The sequence below is a fragment of the Heterodontus francisci genome, chromosome 20, assembly GCF_036365525.1.
Source record: "Heterodontus francisci isolate sHetFra1 chromosome 20, sHetFra1.hap1, whole genome shotgun sequence".
Lineage (NCBI taxonomy): Eukaryota > Metazoa > Chordata > Chondrichthyes > Heterodontiformes > Heterodontidae > Heterodontus > Heterodontus francisci.
In genome coordinates, this window is record NC_090390.1 from 63,742,142 (window position 1) to 63,768,287 (window position 26,146).

Genomic DNA, 26,146 nt, shown 5'->3' on the forward strand with positions numbered 1-26,146 from the left:
AGTCCAATTCTAAGTATATATTATTGCTTATGTGTTAATTTCATTTAAAATCTAACACACCTGTTCTAAAATCGGTGACAGCCATTTTTCAGTTGGTAGCCTTCTCACCTGAGTCAGAAGGTTGTGGGTTCAAGTTCCACTCCAGCGACTTGAGCACAAAATCAAGGCTGACACTTCAGCACAGTACTGAGGGAGTGCTGTACTGTCAGAGGTGCTGTACTAGTGGAGGTGCCATTTTGACAGTTTGATAAAACGGTGGGACTGATTATGAAAAGATGGAATCAACAAAAGCAATGCCTCCCATGTATAAAAATGTCCCAAGGTGGTTCAATCAGGGGTAATCAGATAAAAATGGATGCCAAGTCAAAGTCTTCCTTCTCGGTATTTCTGGAATCAAAGGCAAAAGAATTTGCATGCCACCACGACTCACAAATGATAATAAAAGGGTATGTCAGCCACTATCATTTTCATGGCCAAAACCACAACAAGCCATTACTGGACTGTTTTTCATAACATTTGAGAAGGTAGACTGGGTGCCCATTGACAGATAAGCAACAGGTGCAATTAGAAAGTGAATCATCTGTGGAACTGAATTTCTCTACGAGGTAGACCTATTAGGTACCAGCGATGACGATTGAAAAGGACAACACCATAGAGGGTAGCATGAGTAACAAGGAACTGAGGAGCAAGCGGCTAGCCATGGGGGTAAAACAGTAACAGGTACTGTGATTATCAGAAGCTGTTTATGTCTTTTACAGGCATGATCGAGAGTTCTGAATGCTCTGCTGCTTCCAAGATTCCAGGGTTCATTACAGAGTGAGTACAAAGGTATTGGAATGGGAGCACGTGCAACCAGAGGTTGTATTCCAAGCAGGAAGCAAAAAGATAGCTAGGAGCAGACTCAAGGTTCTGCAACGAGACTGCAAGGAATTAAATTGCAGATTGATTAGAACTTCCAGGACCAGGCAGGGAGGAAAAGATTAAGATTGTAAACGTGTGGCTGGAAGGATGATGTAAACAATGGAGCTTCAGATTCTTAGGATACTGGGACTACTTTTGAGGCCAGGGAAGGCTGTACAGATGGGATGGCCTTCACCTAGACCAAAGAGGCACCAACGTCCATGTGGAATGGATAAAGAGAGAAAAGGGGAAATATTTAATACAGTTAGGGAGCTGGGAGGGGAAATCCTCACTGAGCCAGTCAAAATAAAGTGTGATAAAAAGACCAGCTGGACATTCCGAAGAAGGGTCACTGACCCGAAACGTTAACTCTGCTTCTCTTTCCACAGATGCTGCCAGACCTGCTGAGTGGTTCCAGCATTTCTTGTTTTTATTCCAGCTGGACATATGTCAGTTACCCAACCAGAAGTTCTGTACAGAAATGTACATAGCAGCGAGGCCTGGACAACGTATGTCAGCCAAGAGCGACGTCTCAATTCATTCCATCTTCGCTGCCTCCGGAGAATACTTGGCATCAGGTGGCAGGACCATATCTCCAACACAGAAGTCCTCGAGGCGGCCAACATCCCCAGCTTATAGACACTACTGAGTCAGCGGCGCTTGGATGGCTTGGCCATGTGAGCCACATGGAAGATGGCAGGATCCCCAAAGACACATTGTACAGCGAGTTCGCCACTGGCATCTGACCCACCGGCCGTCCATGTCTCCGCTTTAAAGACGTCTGCAAACGCGACATGAAATCCTGTGACACTGATCACAAGTCATGGGAGTCAGTTGCCAGCGTTCACCAGAGCTGGCGGGCAGCCATAAAGACGGGGCTAAAGTGTGGCGAGTCGACGAGACTTAGCAGTTGGCAGGAAAAAAGACAGAGGCGCAAGGGGAGAGCCAACTGTGTAACAGCCCCGACAAACAAATTTCTCTGCAGCACCTGTGGAAGAGCCTGTCACTCTAGAATTGGCCTTTATAGCCACTCCAGGCGCTGCTTCACAAAACACTGACCACCTCCAGGTGCTTATCCATTGTCTCTCGAGATAAGGAGGCCAAAGAAGAAGAAGAAGAAGAAGCATATGAAATAAAACAAACAAATTGGAAGCACAATTTCAAATGAAAGGATATGATAGGGTAGCTATTAGAGAGCCTGCTATAAGCAGGGCATGAGTTGGAGCTAAATAGTCTTGGTCATAGGATCTATATAATGCAACAGTGGCAACACTGATGAAAGACACCATTACAGCAATAAAAGAGATTTCAGTAAGGGTGATCAGATAGTGCAAACACCATGGATAGAAGTAAGGAACAGCAAAAGGAGCAAGACTTTGCTAGGAATTGGCTGCAAACCTCTTGACAATAGGTGAAGAAGTGGGGATAGACTAATAGAAAGTTCAGGAAAACATGCAGCAAAAAGAATATGGTTCCAACAGGATTCAACTTTTCAGACTGGGAAAAGTAAAACAGCTCAATTAGTAAAGGCAACCTGTTTCTAAAATATATTTCAGACACAGGACATGCCATACTAAATTAACTAATGTGAAACAAACCAGAATTAGTTGACAATCTGACAGCAAAAAAATACCTTCCAAATAGTAGAGTCACAAACTTGTAACAAGTAAGAAATATACTGACCACAGTAAACAGGCCTGAAGTGCTAACGAGCAAACACACAGCGGGAACATTTAAAATATTTGGTACAATAAAAAACCAGTACATATCCCTAAAACAGCAAAGGCTCCATCTGTGTAGTTAAGCAAACATGGTCAAAGTTAAGAGACTGTAGCAAGTTAAAAGCTAAAGTAGAAATCTAGCAACAAAAGGATACAAAGATCATGAGAAGTGCAAAAGGAGATTCTGAAAAAAAGCTTTGTTATCCCTTGCAAGTGAGCAGTTAAAGTTTTATAAATATGTTAAGCGTCCATTAAAGGCAGAGGAGACTAAATGGACAATTAAAAAAAAGCAGATCCATCAAATGAGTATGTTTTTTCATATTCTCAGTGGAGCACGAAGACAAAATATCAGTGGTATAGGGGAATCTATTAAGTCTTCGGAAAAAAACTTAGTGGATTAATGCAAATAAAAACTAGTAATGGAAAAAGGATGGGACCTAAAACAAGACAAATCTTGAGGACTTGAAGGTTTTCACCCTAGAATATTAAGATAAATAGGCAAGGGGGTGGCACAGTGGTTAGCACCGCAGCCTCACAGCTCCAGCCACCTGGGTTCGATTCTGGGTACTACCTGTGCAGAGTTTGCAAGTTCGCCCTGTGACCGCGTGGGTTTTCGCCGGGTGCTCCAGTTTCCTCCCACAGCCGAAGACTTGCAGGTTGATAGGTAAATTGGCCATTATAAATTGCCCCTAGTGTAGGTAGGTAGTAGGGGAATTGAAGGAAGGTGGGGATGTGGTAGGAATATGAGATTAATGTAGGATTAGTATAAACGGCTGGTTAATGGTCGGTACAGACTCGGTGGGCCGAAGGGCCTGTTTCAGTGCTGTATCTCTAAATAAATAAATTGCAGATGCATTTAATCAACATTTCCAAGTTTTTTTAGATACCAGAATTGTGCCTATGGTATTTAGAAGATGGCAAGCGTCACTTCATTATTTAAGGGAGGGAAGAATAAAGCAGGTAACCAGAATCCTATCCGTTTAACAACAGGTAATGGAATCTATCATTCGGGACAGAATGACAATGCTTAAATATGTTTGAGCTGACCAATGACAAATCAGTATGGATTTGTAATGGGTAATTTACGCCTGACTAACCCAACTGGTTGAGGTGGTTACTCGGAGGGTGAGTTAGGGTGTGTCGATGAATCTTGTCTACATGAATTTCCAGAAGGCATTTGATAATGATTCTGCAAAACAGATGATCAAAAATAGAATTGGAAGTAACCTTCTAAATGGGTTGGCTATTGGTTTGGGAGGTTGAGACAGAGAGTCGGGATGAAGAGTGCATTTCTCGGTGGTGGGATGGGGCAAGTGGTGTTACTTAAAAATCTGTACTGGGACATTAGATTTTCACCATAGATGTTAATAACACAGACGATGGAACAGAGAGTTTTAGTTTTTAGTTTTAGAGATACAGCACTGAAACAGGCCCTTCGGCCCACCGAGTCTGTGCCGACCATCAACCACCCATTTATACTAATCCCATATTCCTACCACATCCCCACCTGTCCCTATATTTCCCTACCACCTACCTATACTAGGGACAATTGCTAATGGCCAATTTACCTATCAACCTGCAAGTCTTTGGCATGTGGGAGGAAACCGGAGCACCCGGAGGAAACCCACGCAGACACAGGGAGAACTTGCAAACTCCACACAGGCAGTACCCAGAATTGAACCCGGGTCGCTAGAGTTGTGAGGCTGCGGTGCTAACCACTGCACCACTGTGCAGCCCTTGTCAATCCAAGTTTGCAGATGACTCTAAGTTAGGAAGTAGAGTCAGGAACAGAAAGTTACAGAAGAACGTACAAAGACCTATGTACAGGGAAAACAAGGTCAAATGCAAATCCATGAGGGAAAGTACAAGATCATCCACTTTGAATCAGAGAAAGACATATAATATTTCCTTAGGCTAGCAGCTGTGGCAGAAGAAATGGATTTAGATATCCATGTACATATATTGCCAAAATGCTAGTGCACAAATACAAAAGTCTATCAAAGTTTAAAGCAATGTTGGCCTTTAGCTCAAGAGGGTTGAAATGTAAAACTGAAGCTTTAGTCAAGCCTTGGTTGGACTCCACCTGGAGTGCTCACTTCAGTTTTGGGCACTGCACCTCTAGCAAAATCTACTGGCTTTGGAGAGGGTACAGTACTGATTCACCATAATGATAAAGGGTAAATCTATGAGGACAAGTTGCATAAACTTGGTTTGCAGTCCCTTGAGTTTATACGGTTGAGAGCAATCAAATCAAGGTGTTTCAAATCGTCCACTGAATAGATATATGGAAACTATTTCCTCTACTGAGGGAATCCAAACAAGGGGGCATAATGTTAAAATCAGGAAGCACTTTGCATACAAAAAAATCAGGAACTCTTCCCCAAAAGGCTGCAAGTCAATTGAAATTTTCAAGAACGAGATAGTCAAAAGTCAAATGAGTTGCGTCAGCCAAGGGTTTGAAGGGGTATGGATAAAAGGCAGATAAATGGAATTGAGGTACTGATCCATCACGCTCTGAATAAATGGTAGACTTAGCTGCAAGGACAGAACGGTCTGTTATTGCTGTGTAATTATTTTCTCCATTTTTAAAAATTAGATGTCAAACAGCCATTGGGAAATTGAATGTCTTTTTAAATATTGTGCTGATGTCAAACAATTACTTAAGGAAACAGTACTCAAAACTGCACAAGGAATTTAGTTACTCATGACAAAGTAAATTGAAGCAAATGAAATGCTTCAACTTTATCCTTGGCTCACAATGTGGATGAACGACCTCCACCCCAGCAAAAACTGCACAGCTACACGTTAACTAAATTTCAGAATATATCAGTTTCAATTGTTGCTTTCGCAATTGCTCATCTGTAAAATTTATTCCTCCCACTTAAAAAGTCAAATGAGAAAAAGCATATCTGACACTTAATCATCCTTTCAGATTCATTGTTTGAACTAATTTTTAAACAGCATAATTTTACAATATTTACTGTCATCTCTTAAAAGGTTTAGTGCAGTATCCATCTACTGCTATGTTCAATTTATAAGTGGCACTTTTGGAGTAAACAAATAAGTCTTTATTCAATAACCTACCAATTAATAGCCAAGAAATAAGAAGGCTTGTTCAAGTAAATCGCACTGGTTTTGGATTCAGAAAGTCTGTTAATTTACTACTGTTCCTATTAGCACAGGTTATTCTTTCCTCACATACAGTCTGTTACCCATTAGAATGGGATGTGCTCAATTCTAATACCTTTCAATTTTCTGACAAATACGAAACAATCCCAACATTTGTTCTGTCTCGTTGATATGATTGTGAGAAAAGAATATTTTGCTCCACAAGGAACAGCGCAGACTATACTCCTGAACTATGTAGCAGACTCGATAAAATGTATTAATTCTGCAATACGTTCAGCACCAGAGCAGTTTGATGCAAGAGTTGAGTAGATTTTCTGTGTACTGTGTAGCAAAACCTTAAGTATGTAGTCAGCTCCCGAGAGAGCTCCTTTCTATGCAACTCTTATCCTTGTCCATTCACTGCAATCATTTATGCTTTCTTCCCAAATCTCATCTCTTCCCCGAGCTTTAATAGTTTGTGTTTTTTACCCTAACTACATATTAATTGCTGGCTTAAACTGCCACCATCCATTTACCCCTTTTTTGCTTTCCTCAAATTTTGCTTCCAAATTCCTGGACTTCCCTGGATGTGAAGACAAGGCTTCTGCACTGGACTACACTCGAAGACTCAGTTGCTGTGTCTCTCAACTGCTGCTCAGTTGCTCAAATGTTCATGTAACTGATCATGTAACTTGCCACTGCTATTGCCTGCTGAGCTGTGACTGGCCAAGTGGTTCTACTGGTATTTTCTTTAGCTTCAGCTACAGTCTGGCTCCTCGTGAGAGTTTCATCTTCCTGGTCCAAAATAGACTTTTCCAATGCTTCTGGCTCTTCGGTGACCTCCAATGTCACCATTTTTTCTCTGCCGCACAACCAATTGCACACCCCTGAATCTTCATTCCCATACTTGCATCAGTTTGTCCTCCGATACTCCATCCTTCGAATAGTTTCTGGATTTCACGCACTCGCCACACTTGTCTCCAAACTTAGACAGCAGTGCGCCGATGCCACCAAGGGACCTCCGACTATTGACTCCCTCCTATTGTCCTCTCTTGACTCCCCAATTACTTACGGCATATCTCTACCCTGATAATTGTCACACAACCAGGCCTATGTAACTTAACTTTTGCAGTGTCCATTTGCACGGGCATTTTGGCTGCTGCTCCAGACCCAAGCCAATTACTTCCATTTCCACTTCTTCCTCTTTTAATTCCTTTCCACTTATCAGTCCTAGATCCTTCTCTCCCAACATCATGCCTCCTTGTATTTTTCCCTCTCTGGTGCTCTACCCTCCCAAATCCCTTTAACACTCCTCAAACTTCTGCCTCGCCTGCTACCATCCCAAGCTCGACTCCCTCTCAGTTAAGCTTAGAGCCTCCCTCTGTGACTCGCGGTATCTTGCAAAGGGCCCTTTGCGGCACTCAGTCCTGCCTTTTTGAGTGGCAGCTCCAATCGCACCAACTTACTTTCTCACCAACCTTTCCTCCCAGCGTGTTCAATGGCAGCTAATCTTGCCAATCTCCTTCACATCAAACTCACCCCTCCCAGTGCTGACCCTGGGGACCCTGCTAGTAGATCAGCTATCACTGCTGCTCTCTGCATCTCCCTCCAGAATGTTGATTCACTTGTCAACAAGGCTTTTGCCATCCATTAGCTTTTGACGGATAATTGCACCAACATTATTGCCTTGACGGAAACCTAGCCGAGGGGTGATGGCAACTTCTGTCTTTAGTAAGCCTCACCATCTTCCACCACTTGCTCCTCCTAGACTGTAGTAGCAAAGATGTGGTTCTTATAACCAATTCTCATCTACTCCCCGTGTACTTTTCTTCTTTGAGCCTCTCACCTTGTTCCACCCCTTTGCCTCATTTAAAATTCTTGTTCTCTACCGCCAACCAAGAGCCACAGTCATTACGGCACAGAATGAAGCCATTCGGCCCATCAAGTCCATGCTGGCTCTTTGCAAAGAAACCAGCTAGTCCCATTCCCCCAATCTATCCCTGTAGCCCTGCAAGTTCATTTCCTTCAATCTCCTTTTGAAATCACTGATCGTCCATGATTTCACCACTCTCATAGGCAGAGTGTTCCAAGTCATTTGCAATGTAAAAAATGTTCTTCCTCACATGCTCCCTGCATACCTTGTGCAAAATCTTAACTATGTGTCCCCTAGTCCTTGCACCATCTATTCTTGGTCTACCTTATCTAAACTTGTAATAATCAGTACCATGAAAAGTTTCTGAGATATCTTGACTGCTTTCTTTTTTTATTCTCTACAACAAGCAGCTTTTCAACTTTTGCGATTTCAGGCGCCACCTCACTTCATCACGTTCTCTCTCTCTCAAGTTCAGTGCCATCCTATTCTGCATGGAAACTCCCCAATCCATATTCATTGAAATCTCCTGACCTTGATACATCATGTGGCATCTCTACTCCCATCATGTCAATCATAAATGAAGCCAGAATAAAAGGAAAATACTGTGGATGCTGGAAATCTAAAACAAGCAGTAAAAGCACTGAAAATACTCAGCAACTCTGGCAGCAACTGTAGAGACTGAAAAACAGTTAATGTTTCAGGTCTATAACCTTTCATCAGAACTGACGTCATCTCTGACCACTTACTGTGTCACTCTCCAGCCACACCCCATCCGCCCCCCTCCTCACCCTACTTGTGTGCCTGCCCCTGCTATTTCTTAACTTAACTCCTATTTCCCTTCATGCCCTCTCCGAGCTCATCTTATCAATGAGACTCACCTCCTGCACCTTCAATCCTCTTACCACAAAACGGCTGACAACCCAACTTCCGTTCCTGGCTCCGATGTTATCTGATATTGTTAACGCTCAGGTACTGTCACCCTCTCCTTCAAATTTGTCATTATCAGCTCCTCCTCAAATAAAAACCTTTACCGCTCTATCCTTGCCATCTACCTATTTTCTACCTCCCTTTCCTCTCCAAACTCCTTGCATGTGCAAGCGATTCCCAAATTCATGCTAATCTTTCCCAGAACTACATGTTTGAATCCCTCCAATCAGGTTTTTGCCCCTGCCACAGGACCAAAACGGCTTTCGTCAAAAAGTCACAAATGACATCCAATGTGACTGTGACAAAGATAAACTATCCCTCCTCCTCCTTCTCAACCTGTCTGCACTCTTTGATATGGTTGACCACACCAACGTCATCCAGTGCCTTTCCATTGTTCAGCTGGGGAGAACTGCACTTGCCTGGTTCCATTTTTATCTGTACATTCGTAGCCAGAGAATCACCTGCAACGGTTTCTCTTCACACTCCTGCACCATTACCTCTGGTGTCCCTTAAGGATCTATCCTTGGCTCCCTCCAATTTCTCATCTACGTGCTGTCCCTCAGCAGCATCATCATCTGATACACAGTTTCCACATCTATGCTGATGACACCCAGCTCTACTTCACCACCACCACCTCTCTCAACTGTCTCTAAACTGTCAGATTGCTTGTCTGATATTCAGTACTGGATGAGCAAAAAATTCCTCCAACAAAATATTAGGAAGACCAAAGCCTTTGTCCTTGGCCCCCGCCACAAACTTCATTCCCTAGCCACCAACTCCTTCCCACACCCTGGCAACTGTCTGAACTGGACTGTTTGCAACCTCTGTGTCATCGTTGGTGCAGATAAATACTTAGATCTTAACTTGGGCTCATTAAAGCTACCTATTTCCACCTCATAACATCACCCGACTCTTCCCTGACTTCAGCCCATCTGCTGCTGAAAACCTCATAGATGCCTTTATTATCTCTAGACTTGACAATTCTACACTCCTGGCTGGTCTCCCATGTTCTGCTCTTCCGAAATGTGAGGTCACCCAAAACTCTGCTGTCCCAGTGCCAAATAGCTCCAAGTTCTGTCTCCCATTCACCCATCACTTCTTCACTGGCTCCCAGTTAAGCAACACCTCAAATGTAAAAATCTTAGTTTTGAAATCCCTCCAGATTCATGGCCTTCACTAACTCCTGAATATCCTCCAGCCCTACACCCCTCCAAAATACTTGCACTCCTTAAATTCTGGCCTCTTAAGCATCCCCATTTTTAATCACTCCACCACTGGCCTTCAGCTGCCTATGCCCCAATCTCTAGAATTCCCTCTCTCAAGCTCCCAGCCTCTTTTTCCTCCTTTAAACCACTCCTGAAAACTTCCCTTTTTGGCCAAGCTTTTAGTCATGTTTCCTAATATTTCCTTATATGGCTTGGTATCAAATTTTGTTTAATAACACTCCTGAGAAGTGCCTCAGGATGTTTTACTACCTTAAAAGATGCTACTTAGATACAAATTACGATGGCAGTAGAACTCTTGCCAGAGTCAGAAGATTGTGAGTTCAAGTCCCCACTCCAGGCTGTCAACACTAAAAACAAGGCTAACACTCCAGTGAAGTACTGAGAGAGTGCTGCACAGTCGGAAGGCTGTTTTTCAGTTGAGACATTAAACCAAGGCCCCGTCTACCCTCTCAGGTGGGCGACTATTTCGAAGACAGTAGGGGAGTTCCAGCCAATATTTATTCCTCAATGATTTCACAGATTATCAGATTATTAGGTTATCACAGGGCTGTTTGTGGGAGCTTGCTGCACATACATTGACTACGTTTCCCACATTGCAAAAGTGACTACACTTCAAACATATTTAATTGGCTGTAAAGCGCTTTGGGACATTCAGTGACAGGCACTATATAAATCAGTCTCCCTTTCTTTCTTTACAGTTCTGCTACATATAGAATACCCAGAAAAGATTACCGTCAAAGGTTCTTCAGTACTAATTAATACATTGAAGTCTAAACTTATTTAGATTTTAGTCAGTCATTGACTTTAACTTAATCTTAAGGTGTGGTTTGAAAGTTTATAGTGCAATTCTTATAAGATCTTATGATATGGATGGAACTGTGTCACCAATGGTGTGGAGTGAACAAAGTCACCAATGGATGGGGAATAGATTCATGTCTGGTCAATTGTAGAATTCTCTGTCCTGCAGAGCAACAAGACTTCTTAAATCGTTAAATAAAAACTTCAATATTTGAGAATGAGGTTTTATGTAATCTGGAGATTGTCAGTCAACTATCTTGCAGGAAAGCTCAGTTCAAACAAGTTTCATTTTTCAGAACGTAAATCTAACGATTCCAGAACCCAACCACTAAAAAAGCAAATCAGTTACTGACAGGAACCATTTGTCTGCTAAAACACACAAGTGTACAAAATGTGCCTTCTAAAAGCTTGCAAAGACAGCTTCCTTCCTGGATATCAGAGCACAGTGAGTGCACCAAATATGCTATGATGTACGGATTTGCTGACTTGTGGGGAAAAAAACTACCTAACATTACTTCAATGAAATATAAAAAGATGCCAACTGCCTCAGCTCCTGAACCATCTATTCAGCTACTAAGGCCCCGAAAGAATTCAAAGGACGAGCAGAAATTGTGCGTGAACTAATAAGAATGAAGGACAGTGTAGCAATTCAAGGACGTCAAAACAACTTGTCAATATTGTACAATGCAAGCTATTATCCTTTTTTCCCTCATCAGCTGAAATCTTAGTGCAAAACCACTCCTGCACCTTTTTGACATCCTTAGCTAAAAATGAGATCCAGATTTTTGTTTTGGGTCCTTAAGAAACAACATTTATAAACTTCTCCATATTAAAATTCCACCAGAAAGCATGAAATCTGGAAAAGGTAATTTAGTCCAACAAGCCATTCCTTTGACAGATCACATGCAATCCACTTTCCATCTGCAGCATAATTATGAAAAATAAACAACTATTTCAACGAGTACATCACACAGCAAACTCAACATTTCATCTGTTCATACACCTGAAAAAAGTTTTGCCCCATTCTGACCAACTCCCAGCCGACTCTTTCGAGCATCACTTCTCTGAACTGAACACTACCAGTTTTTCATCTGTCATGAAGCACCCAGCATTCAACTAACACTTTCCCACAGCAACACAAGAGCCAGTGTACTCTCCTCCAGCAAAAGCCTCAAGAATTTACTCTTTTAAACATACTTACTGTCACCTTCTCGTCCTTCCTATCTATTGTCCAACCCCCCTCCTGTAAAATGCCTTTGTAAAGTTGACAATTTTGTAGCTGCTACGTAAATGCAACTACATTTTTTGGTAAATCCCATTCACCATCATTCCTATAAACCATCAAAATATCATGTACATTAAACAAGTATTTTCTGTTCTATAAAAAGAATGCTATTTATTGTAGGCCTGCCAAATAGGTTGTGCTACCTTGTATGACTGAGTCCAAAGCCTTAATTTGTCGAAACAATCCACATGCTTAATACTCAAAAAGTAATACATTGTGTAAAGCAGAGATATTTCACAAGTACAAGTATTATTAGACTCATTAACATTCCTACATTACAACAGTGATTAAGTTTAAAAGTCTGTAATGGTCTGTTAAGTGCCTTGGGACACCCGGAGGTTGCGAAAGACGTATTAATAAACGCAAGTCTTATTTTCTACATCACTGTTGACCTACAACTAATGTTGTTAAGAATGAACACTTAAATGCGTTTTACACTTCAAGAACGTTAAAATGCAAAACACATGCTATCCATGGTCATTTTTGCATTGCAACAAGAAACGGTGTAAAGCTCATGGTAAAGCAACGTAGAGGTAACAAGTGTCAATGAGGATTAATGTAGGATTAGTATCAAATGGGAAGGACAGCATTACCCCTGAAATAATCAAGAGTGCCAAGCCTGCTATACTCTCAGCACATGAACTGCTATGCCTGTGCTGGGACGAGGGAGCAGTACCACAGGACATGCGCGATGCCAATATAATCACCCTCTATAAAAATAAAGGTGACCGTGGTGACTGCAACAACTACCGTGGAATCTCCCTGCTCAACATAGTGGGTAAAGTCTTTGCTCGAGTCGCCCTAAACAGGCTCCAGAAGCTGGCCAAGCGCGTCTAGCTTGAGGCACAGTGTGGCTTTCGTGCAGAGATCGACCGTTGACATGCTGTTCTCCCTTCGTCAGATACAGGAGAAATGCCGCGAACAACAGATGCCCCTCTACATTGCTTTCATTGATTTCACCAAAGCCTTTGACCTCGTCAGCAGACATGGTCTCTTCAGACTACTAGAAAAGATTGGATGTCCATCAAAGCTACTAAGTATCATCACCTCATTCCATGACAATATGAAAGGCACAATTCAACAAGGTGGTTCCTCATGCGACCCCTTTCCTATCCTGAGTGGCGTGAAACAGTGCTGTGTTCTTGCACAGATTTTCTTCTCCCTGCTGCTTTCACATGCGTTCAAGTCTTCTGAAGAAGGAATTTTCCTCCACACAAGATCAGGGGGCAGGTTGTTCAACCTTGCCCGTCTAAGAGCGAAGACCAAAGTACGGAAAGTCCTCATCAGCGAACTCCTCTTGGCTGACGAAGCTGCTTTAACATCTCACACTGAAGAGTGCCTGCAGAGTCTCATCGACAGGTTTGCGGCTGCCTGCGATGAATTTGGCCTAACCATCAGCCTCAAGAGAACTAACATCATGGGGCAGGACATCAGAAATGCTCCATCCATCAATATTGGCGACCACGCTCTGGAAGTGGTTCAAGAGTTCACCTGCCTAGGCTCAACTATCACCAGTAACCTGTCTCTTGATGCAGAAATCAACAAGCGCATGGGAAAGGCTTCCACTGCTATGTCCAGACTGGCCAAGAGTGTGTGGGAAAATGGTGCACTGACACAGAACACAAAAGTCAGAGTGTATCAAGCCTGTGTCCTCAGTACCTTGCTCTATGGCAGCGAGGCCTGGACAACGTATGTCAGCCAAGAGCGACGTCTCAATTCATTCCATCTTCGCTGCCTCCGGAGAATACTTGGCATCAGGTGGCAGGACCGTATCTCCAACACAGAAGTCCTCGAGGCGGCCAACATCCCCATCTTATACACACTACTGAGTCAGCGGCGCTTGAGGTGGCTTGGCCATGTGAGCCGCATGGAAGATGGCAGGATCCCCAAAGACACATTGTACAGCGAGTTCGCCACTGATATCAGACCCACCGGCCGTCCATGTCTCCGCTTTAAAGACGTCTGCAAACGCGACATGAAGTCCTGCGACATTGATCACAAGTTGTGGGAGTCAGTTGCCAGCGTTCACCAGAGCTGGTGGGGCTAAAGTGTGGCGAGTCGAAGAGACTTAGCAGTTGGCAGGAAAAAAGACAGAGGCGCAAGGGGAGAGCCAACTGTGTAACAGCCCCGACTAACAAATTTTTCTGCAGCACCTGTGGAAGAGTCTTTCACTCTAGAATTGCCCTTATAGCCACTCCAGGTGCTGCTCCACACACCACTGACCACCTCCAGGCGCTTACCCATTGTCTCTCGAGATAAGGAGGCCAAAGAAGAAGTATCAAATGGGTTGTTGATGATTGGCGCGGACTCGTTGGGCCGAAGGGCCTGTTTCGGTGCTGTATGATTCTATGACTAAGCTAACACCTGAATATTTGTATAATAGAATTGTGCTCACTGCTAGAACAAAGGCAACAATGACTGTACCTACGTTACTTCACACCAGCTACTTTTACCTAGTGGTATTAAACTATAAATTATGTATCAAACTATCAGTACTAGTGGAACATAGTGAACTCATAAATGGCAGCGCCACCAATAACAATTATATCATAACCAATATGAAGTGTCGAGGAACAAAGGGTTAAGGTGCTACATTTCTCAATCATGATTTTTATGAACTGTAAACTAAAAATAGCTAATGGATCAAACTTTGTGCCATGGTCCACTAATTACCAATAATTCATAGAGCAAAAAAAATGACAAACGGAAACAATTACACATTTAATTGAACAACTTGTATTTATATAGCGCCCTTAACATAGTAAAGCATACCAAGGCACTTCATAGGAGTGTTATCAAACAAAATTTGGCAGAGTCATATACATATGATGTTCGGGCAGATGGCCAAAGATGTAGGTTTTAAGCAGCATCCTAAAGGAGAAAAGAGACAGAGAGAGGCAGAGAAGTTTAGGCAGGGAATTCCAGAGCTTAGGTCTTTGACAGTTGAAGACACAGCCACCAGTGGTGGAGTGACTAAAATCTGGATGTGCAAGAGGCCAGAATTAGAGGAATGCAGCTATCGGAGGGTTGTGGTTCTGAAGGAAATTACAAAGATAGGAGCAGCAAGGCCCTGGAGGGATTTGCAAATAAGAATTTGTGAATTGAGGTGTTGCTTAAATCGAGAGCCAAAGGAGATCAGCAAGCACAGGGTGATGGGTCAATGGGACTTGGTACGAGTTAGGACATGGGGAGAATTTTGGATGACCTCAGGTCTACTTGAGGGTTGAATGTGAGAGGCCAGCCTGGGGTGAAATGGAATAGTCAAGTCTCGGGGTAACATGAATGAGGATTTCAGCAGCCGATAAACTGAGGCAGTAAAAGACTTGCAACAGTGCAAAATGCTCAACATAATCTAACCATTAGGTTCAAAAAGTGGTGTACCATTTTTTCAGCAGTTTTAATATCGCTACTCCTTGAGCGCTTAGGAATTGTTTACTTTGTGTGCCACAGTTCTGAGGAACCATTATGAGAGGCACGTTCCAGTGAGTCAACATATTTTGTTTATATTTAAAAAGTAGCCTTTGTGGTGGCCATTCAGAGGAGTGAACAGAAATCCATCCTTCCTTGAAAATCACTTTAGGATTATTTTGTAGACAAAATTTTGCTGTATACTGAGAACTCACTGGGATGCATAAAAGGGCTTTTATATTGCTCTGGTTTTGAGGGTGGCGATATATCGGCCTTCCCAAACCCCTCTCCAAGTCTGTCAATGAATAAGCAACTAGATTTAAAATATACTGTGAAAATGCATGCAAATGTTCTTAACATGGCGTTTAAGATTACTAATTCTACATAGCAGGTGATATTCGCTCAGTCTCCTTCGAAAGCACATTCCAAACCCACGACTCTATGACCGACAAGTATGAGGGCAGCAGATGCATGGGAACACGACCACCTGCAATTTCCCCTCCAAGCTACACACTATCCTGACTTGGAACGATATCGCCATTATTTCACTGTCACTGGATCAAAAATTGAACTCCTAAACAGCACTGTGCATGTACCTACACCACATGGACAGCAGCAGTCCAAGGCAGCAGCTCACCACCATTCTTCCACGGCAATTCGGAACGGGCAACAAATGCTGGTCTGGCCAGCGACGCTCACATCCCAGGAATTAATTTTTTTTTTTAAAATAGGGATGTGGCTCCCCTGGGGTCAATATTAGGATGACTGCATTTCTTGATAGATATTAACAACCTAGAATTTGGGTGTACTGGGCGCAATTCCAAAATTTGTGGATGGCACAAAACCAGTGAGACAATCTTGTTGTGTTGTAAATCTCTGTAACTACTGTACTTAAGTGACTAAAAAGCATGGGACCCTGAAAGCTTTTCCAGTTCATCAAGCATATTTCTTCCACAAAACACCTACAATCTATCCTTGAATGGGCAAAGAAGCTCATTCGGAAACAGGAGGGATCAAGGATTTGATCATTCCCTGCAACCATTAAAACTAAACAATAATTTAACTGATAAACTGAAATACAGTATGTAAGAGACAGAATTTCAACTAGTAAAGCAAAATACAAAATGGCACTTTATGCTTCGATTATATTGAACATTTTGCACCTTTGCAAGTCTTTTACAGCATAGGTTCTCAACCTTCTTTGCGACTGCGTTCTCCCCGCAACATGACAAAAATTCCACAGACCCCCTCCCCCCCATCCAAACAAAAGTATTCTTTTCTGTATAAAAGTTATACAATTACACATATATAGTTATTTTGTTTTATATACTGATTGTAAAACTTTTTGCTGGGGCTTGTTTCAAATCACTGTGGGCTCACCCTCCTCCAGCCTCTATAATCATCCGAGATCTCTGCACTTCTCCAATTCTGGTCTCTTGCATGTCCCAGATTTCATAGCTCCACAACTGGCATTCATGTCTTGATCTTTTGTACTAATATCTCATGTGGCTCAGTGTCCAATTTTGTTTGATAACGCTCATGTGAAGCGCCTTTGGACATTTTTCCATGCTAAGGGCCTCGACAAATGCAAGTTTTTGCTGGTGTTCAGGCTCGGGCATTCTTGGGATTCCACAGATAGTGTGGGAGGAGGTTAGTTTGGTGATAGAAAGGAGAACCACCCCAAACTAAACAAAACAATCTGTTGAAAATCAGTTGCAAATTATTGAGCAGGTATCATCAGTTATCTTGTGAAGTTTTGTGGGCTGACCCTCAATACAATCAGAAATGTCAGCTCATCTTTTTGATCCATCTGATTCTGCAACATTGAAACCTTCTCAATAGAATTTAAATTCTCAAATTTCTTGAAGACTTTCCTCCATTACTTTTAGAATCTTCCTCTTTTGTTCCCTGAAATCTCTGAGTAAATACTATTCTTTCTCAGTGAGAATCTGGTGACTGAAGGACAGGCGATCCAACCAGTCAAATTCCCCAGGAGCACCTTAACAGAAATCTGCTTCTGTCACTCAGTGACAGGTGCTCTAGCCAATCCAATTGCCCAAGCGATTCTCAATTGAAACCTCCCTCAGTACCTGAAGGTTGCCCACCTCCTTCTGGAATGTGTCTTTGCAAAGCAGGTGCGGAAAGAAATGCAGTGGTTTTTGTCAAGGTCCATCCCAAGCAGCTCTGTACAACAGGAGTCTGTGCTCTACGGGCTGTTCCCAGGGACGCACACCGAGATAAACATCAACTGCTGCTGGAGGACGATCAATTCGGTGAAAGACGCCCTTTGGTCTGCCTGAAACTTACTGGTCTTCCAGCACAAAGTTGTCCACGACCGAATGTTGCAGACTGGCACATTCCAAGGTCCAGGACTACGTACTGAGGGACACACTGAAGCTTGGGGCAGCCGCAGCAAAGGCTCAATGGGGAAAGACCACTGTCCCCCCACCAAGCTGAACTGAGGGGCTGGATCGAAGGGAAACCCCTCGAACTGTATCGGGAAAATCTTCGTGTGTTGTAAAATGTATATGGCATTAAAAATGAAATGGAAGGGTTGTGAGGCAACTTACTCCTGTATTGAAGGAAACTGATCTCCTTCGCTCTGTTTATATTTTTTGACTTGGTGCTGTTTGGAACGGTATTGTCCAGATTTTTATGAATAAAGTATATTTTGGAAATTAAAAAAGTACCCGACTGACAGGCACTCCAGGCAATTCACTTCCCCAGGAGCTCCTCAATGGGCCAGCAACTGGACTAACATCACTGGAAGACAGACTTCAAGGAAATTACTTCAGTTGAAAGGGACTCTGACTGAAATTGCTTGTTTGGTTTAAATATATTTTAATTGGTGGTAATCTTTGTCCTTCTGACAAGGCAAGGCGTTTTGGTAGACCTTCGAAACTCTCTCTCGGACCCGGTTTTCAACTGCACGAATGCCAACGTTGTATTAAATGTGACCCAATTAGACAGAAGTCATTTACATAGATCCATAGGATGGTTACAGCAAAGACGACAACCTTTCGGTCCTTCGTATCCGCACCAGCTCTCTGCAAGTGCAATTCAGCTGGTACCACTCCCCCACCCTTGAACCGTAGCCCTGCAAATTTTATCCCTTCAGATAATTATCTAATTCCCCTTTGAAAGCCCTGATTGTATCTGCCTCCACCACTCTCAGGCAGTGCATTCCACAATGTAATCACTCGCTGCATAAAAAAGCTTTCCCTCATGTTGTCGTTGGTTCTTTTGCCAATCACATTAAAAATCGATGTCCTCTGGTTCTTGACTCTTCTGCCAATGGAAACAGTTTCTCCCTGTCCAGACCCCTCATGTTTTTGAAGATCTCTATCTAATCTCCTCTCAAACTTCTCTTCTGGGCAACAGCCCCAGCTTCACCAATCAATCCATTTAACTGAAGTCCCTCATCCTCAGAACCATTGTTGTAAATCTTTTATGCACCCTCTCGAAAGCCTTCACATCCTTCCTAAAGTGCAGTTCCCAGACTTGTGTGCAGTATTACAGCTGAGGCCGAACCAGTGTTTTACAAAGGTTCAGCATAACTTCCTTGCTTTTGCACTCCATGCCATTATATATAAAGCCCAGGGCCCCTTATGCCTTTTAAACCACTTTCTCAACTTGTCCTTACACCTTGAACAATTTGTATACATTTACCCCCAGGTTTCTCTGCTCTTGATCTTATATTGCCTCTACTCATTCTACTAAAATATAACACTTCACATTTCTCTGCATTAAATTTCATAATACTGCAACGAGCACATTTACCATTAACTGCAAATGGTATACAACCCTATTTGTTCAACTCTTGCTACTGCATCCAAAATTCAATTTCTAATAATTGAAACAGCTGATGATCCTGTTATCTTTTTTCAATCATTAATATATTTCACTGGTAGTCGCAGAATGGTGAACAGTACTCCATGTGTATACTTGAATATAGGTGTGCAATACTCGTAAGCAGTAAGCTGCAGTTATCCTGCCTGGTCACTTTTTGCGAAAAGTACAAAGGTCACTACAATTATTGGTAAATCACAGCTATAATTTACATGGTTAAGGTCACTGCTGTAGTGAACAATCAGGTTAAGGTGCCCAAAAAGCTGCTCAGGTTTGGCACTTGCTAATTATGGCCACATCAGAACCTGTCAATTGTAATTGTGCCTTGTAATCCACTCCTACTCATTTCCTGCTTCCTTTGCTTTCCAATTTCCTAAATTTAATTTATCTTAACTTCTGTCACCTTCTTTCCATTGCTACCCAGTGATGATGCAGGATGCAACAGAATATCAGATTCTTTCAGATGAATTACAAAAGAATTCTCCAAATAATACAATGAAGTGTCTGCTCGCACTACAATGCAAATTCAATTTTCAAAAAACAAACAACGATTTGTTCTGTGATAAGCAACAGAAGAAAGTGGAGAACATTACGTGCAAGTTTATTGCTTCAAACTATGCACAATCACATATTTGCCCTGTTTAAGTTATAGCCTTACAATGCCCGTCACTTTCATTATTCATTTGACAACTACATTGTGACTTTTAAAAAAAAAAATTGATTGCATGACAGATTTCATGATCAAGGACAACAGCGGCAGTGAGGTTCAAAGCTTGATCTTTCAGAGTGGGAGGCTCAGCAACCAAAGTTCCAATCCAGAGCCTCAGATGTCAAGAAGGCGAGGGGTCCCAATTAAAGAGTGCTGCCAACATTTAAAAATGTCCCCCAGTTAGAAGGTTGTGAATTCAACTCCCACTTTACGTGCTTGAACACAAAATCTGCACTTCAGTGCTGGACTGTCAGAGGTGCAATCTTCAGATGAGGCATTAAACCACGACCCCAGTGCTAACTCACGTGGCCATCAAAAAGTACAATAGCATCTTTTAAAGAAATGCAGGGAAATTTTGCTGGTGTCCTGGCCAATAATTATTCCTCAAACATTACCAAAACAGCTTAACTGGTCATTTAATTTATTTCTGTTTTAGAGGCCTTACTATACATAAATTTGTTGCTGCATTGCAATAGTGACTACACTCCAACAGTACCTAATTGGCTGTAAAGTGCTTTGGGACATCTTGATGTCATGCAAAGCGATTCATAAAGTGCTTTAGTCTTTCTCTAAAACTTAAAAGACAACATATTAAAACTCGAAAATGGCCATTTATTGATTTAACGTCCACTCTTAATCACTGTATCAGTGATCCTGCGATATGTGCTGGGCTCCCAAATGCTTTGCGATTTATCCCATCTAAATTATGGCATAGATTTCAGAAAACCCATGACTATAGAGAGTCAAACACACAGGTGCAGTTGTTTAAAAGCTGTGATTGCAACTTTCATTTTCTAATCATCGACTTTGCAGCTACTGGGGAAAAATCTATACAGGCCAATACCAGACAAATAAAATGCTCGTCTATTCAAGTGGCCAGTGGAAGCCAGTGCCATTAGTTGTTTGCACTCCGACTTCTGAAGCTGCCCCCAATTATCATTTGCTGATGCACTAGCAGTTCTACTGCCACCACTTTTACATTATAGTATTACACAGATATCAATATAAGAAAAAGACTTGTAAATTTTAATCACTTTTCACAACCTCAGGACACTCCCAAAGCTCTTTGCAGCCAACTGAACCACTGTTGCAATGTTGGAAACATGGTAGTCAACGTTCACATAGCAAGCTCCCACTAACAATTGTGCAATAATGATCAGATAATCTGTTTTTAGTGATGCTGATTTGTACTACAATTAACAGTGTCATTTTAATATAAAAATTAATCTGGAATGTGAAGACAGTGAAAAACTGTAGGACACAACATCGTAAAACCCAAAAAGCACCAGGATGCCATTAACAACTTGCGTCATTGGTAAATGAAATTCCAACTGTCCAAACATGCCAGGAGCAGTGGCTTTCTAACTTGCACATAAAGAACCCCGCAAGTCTTAACACACATCCAAAACTCCCCCTGAAAATACTGACTACCTAGCTTCCAAAAGAAAACATCAGCTACTCAAACGAAAAAGAATGCTAATACTATATAAGACTTTTACATTAGAATACAGCAACAGAAATTGCAGGTTCATAAGTCAGCAAATACAGATATCTGATGACCTTGGAGACTCTTGAAACGTCATCACAGGCCCTACTATGGTCCAGGGATCCCTGTTTAATAACCTGGATCAACACGTTCTCTTCTATGTTTTAACCATCACTTCCTCAAAAACGATTTCAGTTCATTGATTTAGAGTATTTACTGCATCTGATCTAAGTCTAGTCTATATACTTACAGTTGGGTGATGTAGGGGGAGGGGAAGTAAAGGAATCCTATACTCTTGAAGTTTGCTAACTGTATCTCATACCTTTTAACATCAGTTGTATAATTAGAATAAAATAAAATGGATTTTTTTTCCCGATACTCATAACACAAAGAAAGATTAGTACATTACTGCACAACCAGAATGCTCACATCATTATAATCATGTTGGATATCTCTGAATCGCTTGTAAAAAAAAAAGCCAAGGTACAACTTGTTCACCTTCTGGCATCCTGATAGTCACATGTTGTTACAATGCTATGATTTGTCAACAACTCCATCATCAATCAAACTTTACTAATTAGTCTACAACATATCAAGACATGAGACAAGGAAATCTCTCGTGATAAAAAGCTTTGGGAAGCATATATCAAAAGTAATCAGTTCCCCCAGCATGCTATTTTTACCATAAGTCATGTCACAATTTACACATATACTGTATCCCGAAATAGTATTCTGAGAAATCTAATTTATACTTGAATAAATCAATATTATCTGCGTCCACCATTTCCCGAGGGAGTCTGTTCCATAGATTTACCACTCACCCACTGAAAAAATGTTTCCACAGATCAATTTTGAGTTGAACCCCCTTAAATGCAAGCCATGGCCTCTCATTCCACTTTTCTGAACAAGGCCTAAAAGCTGTCATGGCCTACATTATTAAGTCCCTTTAGAATCTGAAAAACAGTAATCATATCACCGCTCAACCTTCTTTTCCAGTGAATTCATGCCCTATTTACATAATCACTCTTCATAATAATCCCTCTATTCTCTCAAGTGGATCAGACACATCTGCAAGATGGAAGACAGTCACATACCCATGGACCTTCTGTATGGTGAAGTAACTGGGATCCGATGACCAGTGGGGCGTCCAAATCTCCACTTCAAGGATGCTTGCAAACATGACAGGAATGCCCTAAATGTCGACTATTGCACCTGGGAGTCACGAGCTGGTGAAAGAGGGAAATGGCAACACATCCTGTGGACTGGCGTGCACTACCACGATGACCAGTGGTTACAGCAGCTTAACAACAGGTGCCAAAGTCGAAAACAATTTACAGCGTCACTTGGCAGCTTCACGTGACACTTGCAGCAGAACCTGCCTCTAAAGGATTGTCCTTCACAGCCATCAGCTAAGGTTCACCAAGAGAAGGCAGCCCACCTAAATGGATTGTGTTCTGCATGTCCATCATCTTTCGCAGATGGAAGGATGCCACATTCCCTCAATCATTGCGGTTGCTCTCTTCTGGCTCCTCTCAATCGCTGCAATATCTTTTGTACTGTAGTGCCAAGAACTGTACACAGTATTCCAAGCATGAACACATGATTTATAAAACAGCAGAATTATCTCACTATTTTGGGTCAACATGGGCCTTTTAACACATCCCCACATCTAATTTGCTCTCTGTCACCAAGCATTTCTGTGATAGCTCGACTTTATTATCCATCAGGGTCACCAGATCTCATTTTCCAGACACATGATTTTATTTCTGTTTAAGTAATAGTTATTTCCTGAATTTTTCTGACCCCACGTAAAGTACTTGGCGTTTCATCCACCACCTGTCTGTCTAATTTCAAAGTACATTCGCATCCTCCTGTAGCTTATCCTGCTCAGCTTTGGAGTTTACCACCTTCACTAGCTTTGCATCACCTGCAAATTTAGCCATTGTGCTTGTGACTCCTAGCTCCAGAAGACTTATAAAGCTATAAAAACAAAGAGCTCTCAAAACAGATCCCTGTGGGACAGCTAACATTCTCCCAGGCTGATAACAATCCCTGCACCCTCGAGCATCTATTGGTCAGCCACGAACATATCCATCGTAAAATCTTTCCACTTCCTTTATTTTCAGTACCAGCTTTGATAGGGAAACTGTATCCAGGGCTTTACTGAAATCTAAGCACACCACATCCACAATGACAGTCCATAGCAAGCTCCTTCGTAACACCAATGAAAAAGTTAAATTATAGTGTCAAGTCTTCTCCATCATAAATCCATATTTGTTATCGCTTATGATTTTATTTCTATCTAGATGCTCCATGATTTTATCTCTAATGAGGGCTTCCATGAAGCTATCCAAAATGAATGTCAAACCCCTGTCTGTACTTTTCTGTATTTTAAAAAAATCTGCATTTATCCAGACCCAAGAGATTTGTGCCGGCACTCTTGCAATTTCCTCCCTTATTTCCTTAAGGGTCCTCAAATGCATCTATCCAGCCCCTGAGATTCAGACATTGATACATTATACAGGTTGCATATTCTGCATGTTCTGAAGAAGGGTCACTGAAATGAAACGTTAACTCTGCTTCTCTCTCCACAGATGCTGCCAGACCTGCTGAGTATTTCCAGCATTTCTTGTTTTTATTTAAGGTCGCATATTGTTTGGCAACTATGCTAGTCATGTGAATAGAATCACAACTTACCACTGCAACATCCTGTGTTGCCTTTTCAGATTAAGGAAATTACCTGTCTCCTCCTTGATAAAGACTGAGGGAAAAGCAACGTATTTAACATTGTAGAGCCGATCATACCCTGACCTAATCCCACTTTGTGACCCCATTCCTTAATTCATTTTTCTTTTTCTCTCTCGCTATAACCAAAAAGGGTTAATTTTACTTCATTTTTCATGCCCTATTCAACTCGAACACTTGTCTTTGCCATTTTAGTATTGTTTACATTCCCGACATAAGTATTTATATACCAAAAGGCATATTACTATTGAAAGAAAATACATCTAGATTTGCTGAACATAAAGACATGAACTTTGATATGTTGCTGTGGAGAATCTGAAGACTGATTAGATTTATATCCCTATAAACAAAGGACATGGATTTATTACTTACAATAAACTGTACAATATTCTGATAATGAAATTGTTTAGTAGGCCTGGCTTCGATTGGAATAGAGCCTTTGGACTATTGCATCTTCCTTTGCTCACCCATTCATAATTCTACATCGCATGAAATGCAATGTATGATGCTTGAAACTGTTCTCACCAAATGAAAGGAACATAGAACCACCTAGTATCAATGATACTGCCAATTAAAGCATCATGTGTAAAATATTTCAGTTGCATCACCTACTGCAACATTTCGGCAGGTACACTCACAGAAAAGCCAGATTAAGACAATGGGCCTGATGTGATAAAATAACTATTTTATAATCCTGGTGCAGAAATTAAATGATCACATAAGTAGCATCTGACTGTCTAACGATGACAGATGTGGGGTAGGTTCCCCAAGATGAGGTTGAAGAAAAACAAGGTCTCAACACACGACAGGTACCAAATCTAAGGAAGAAACACAGGAGTGCTTCATCCTGCAGGAGAGTGGGAGGGAGGAACTGCTGCAATCACAGCCCTGCAGCCTGTTCAGTAGCCCCAGATTCAGCAAGGCATTGGCGGAGAGAAAATACCGACAAACAATTCATCTTACCGGACTCAGCACAAACTCCCAGTCTGTGCGCGCCTCATCGAGCCCGGCCCCAGTCAGCCTGTTATATTCAGTGGTGCATCATCGCCGAGTCCTATTCTGTCTCTAACTGTGGCAGCTCGGGGCCCAACTCCTGCTTCAATATTAATAAAACAGTGCCGGCGCTTGCTCAGACCCAGAATCGATTCGCAAGGTTAAAAAAAACGCCACCACTCCAACCTTCCCTCCCCAGCACCGCCCGCCGCCCCTCGCCTTTTCCTCCGGCACGGCCGCAGCTCCGGCTTCCCCTCGCCTTTTCCCCCGGCACGGCCGCAGCTCCGACCTTCCCTTTCTCCCGACGCCGCCACAGCTCCAGCTTCCCCTCGCCTTTATCCCTGCACTGCCGCAGCTCGGGCCCTGACACGACAACAAATATGGCGTAACTACACCACCAGGCTCCTGCCAACCAGCTCGACCAATCACCGCTCACAGACCGTCTTGGTCATCGGCCCTGCCAACATGACAGCCAATCAGAAATCAACGGCGCACTGACGCCCCAGACACCTCCTCCCCGCTGTAAACCAATCAGCTGCCAGGCGAATGACTGTAATAGTAACAGTTGTGTTATTCACGCTCACAGCAGGCTTGTCTATTTTAATGGTTTGACTGACAAGAATTGCCCTTGTTACTAGATTTCTTAATGATTTTAATCACCGTCATTTATTAATCCATGTTTTTAACAATGGATTTTACTTGGATATGGATTTAACACAAATTAACACTTGTAAAGGAAAGTGATAGTTTTTGCAACTCCACAGATTAAGATTACCCGCTTGATCGCAAATTAAAGTTAATATATTTACTGATTGTTGTTTTCACATTTTTAAACAGGCTCCTATACTGTAATAAATATATTTGTGTACTCGTGTATTTAACCTTTGAACCTGAAGATCATAATATTGTGAGAGAGTATCCCTATGATTTACAGTAAAGCCGCAGAGCGCTAATTGTTAATGCTGGTTGACTTCCTCCAAGATTTTATACAGACGAATTACAACGAAAGTTGTATCTTCTGCTTCTTGTGTCTTTGCTTGCCTCCGGTTGCAATTCCTTGTTTTCCTCGCACTGCTTTTCTGTTTATCTCCCGTTCTTTGTTTTTTTTTCTGCCTGGG

At 42.1% G+C, this 26,146-nt stretch overlaps 1 protein-coding gene across 3 annotated transcripts in view; it reads right to left on the reverse strand.

Moving 5' to 3' along the window:
• ccdc186 (coiled-coil domain-containing protein 186) overlaps window positions 1–25,430 on the reverse strand; it is a 130,478-nt gene extending 105,048 nt beyond the window's left edge. For all 3 annotated transcript variants that reach the window (XM_068052950.1, XM_068052951.1, XM_068052949.1), the window contains exon 1: window positions 24,999–25,430. The gene's annotated coding sequence lies outside the window, so the exon portion shown is untranslated. The remainder of the gene's footprint in view (window positions 1–24,998) is intronic.
• Window positions 25,431–26,146: the final 716 nt, after the last annotated feature.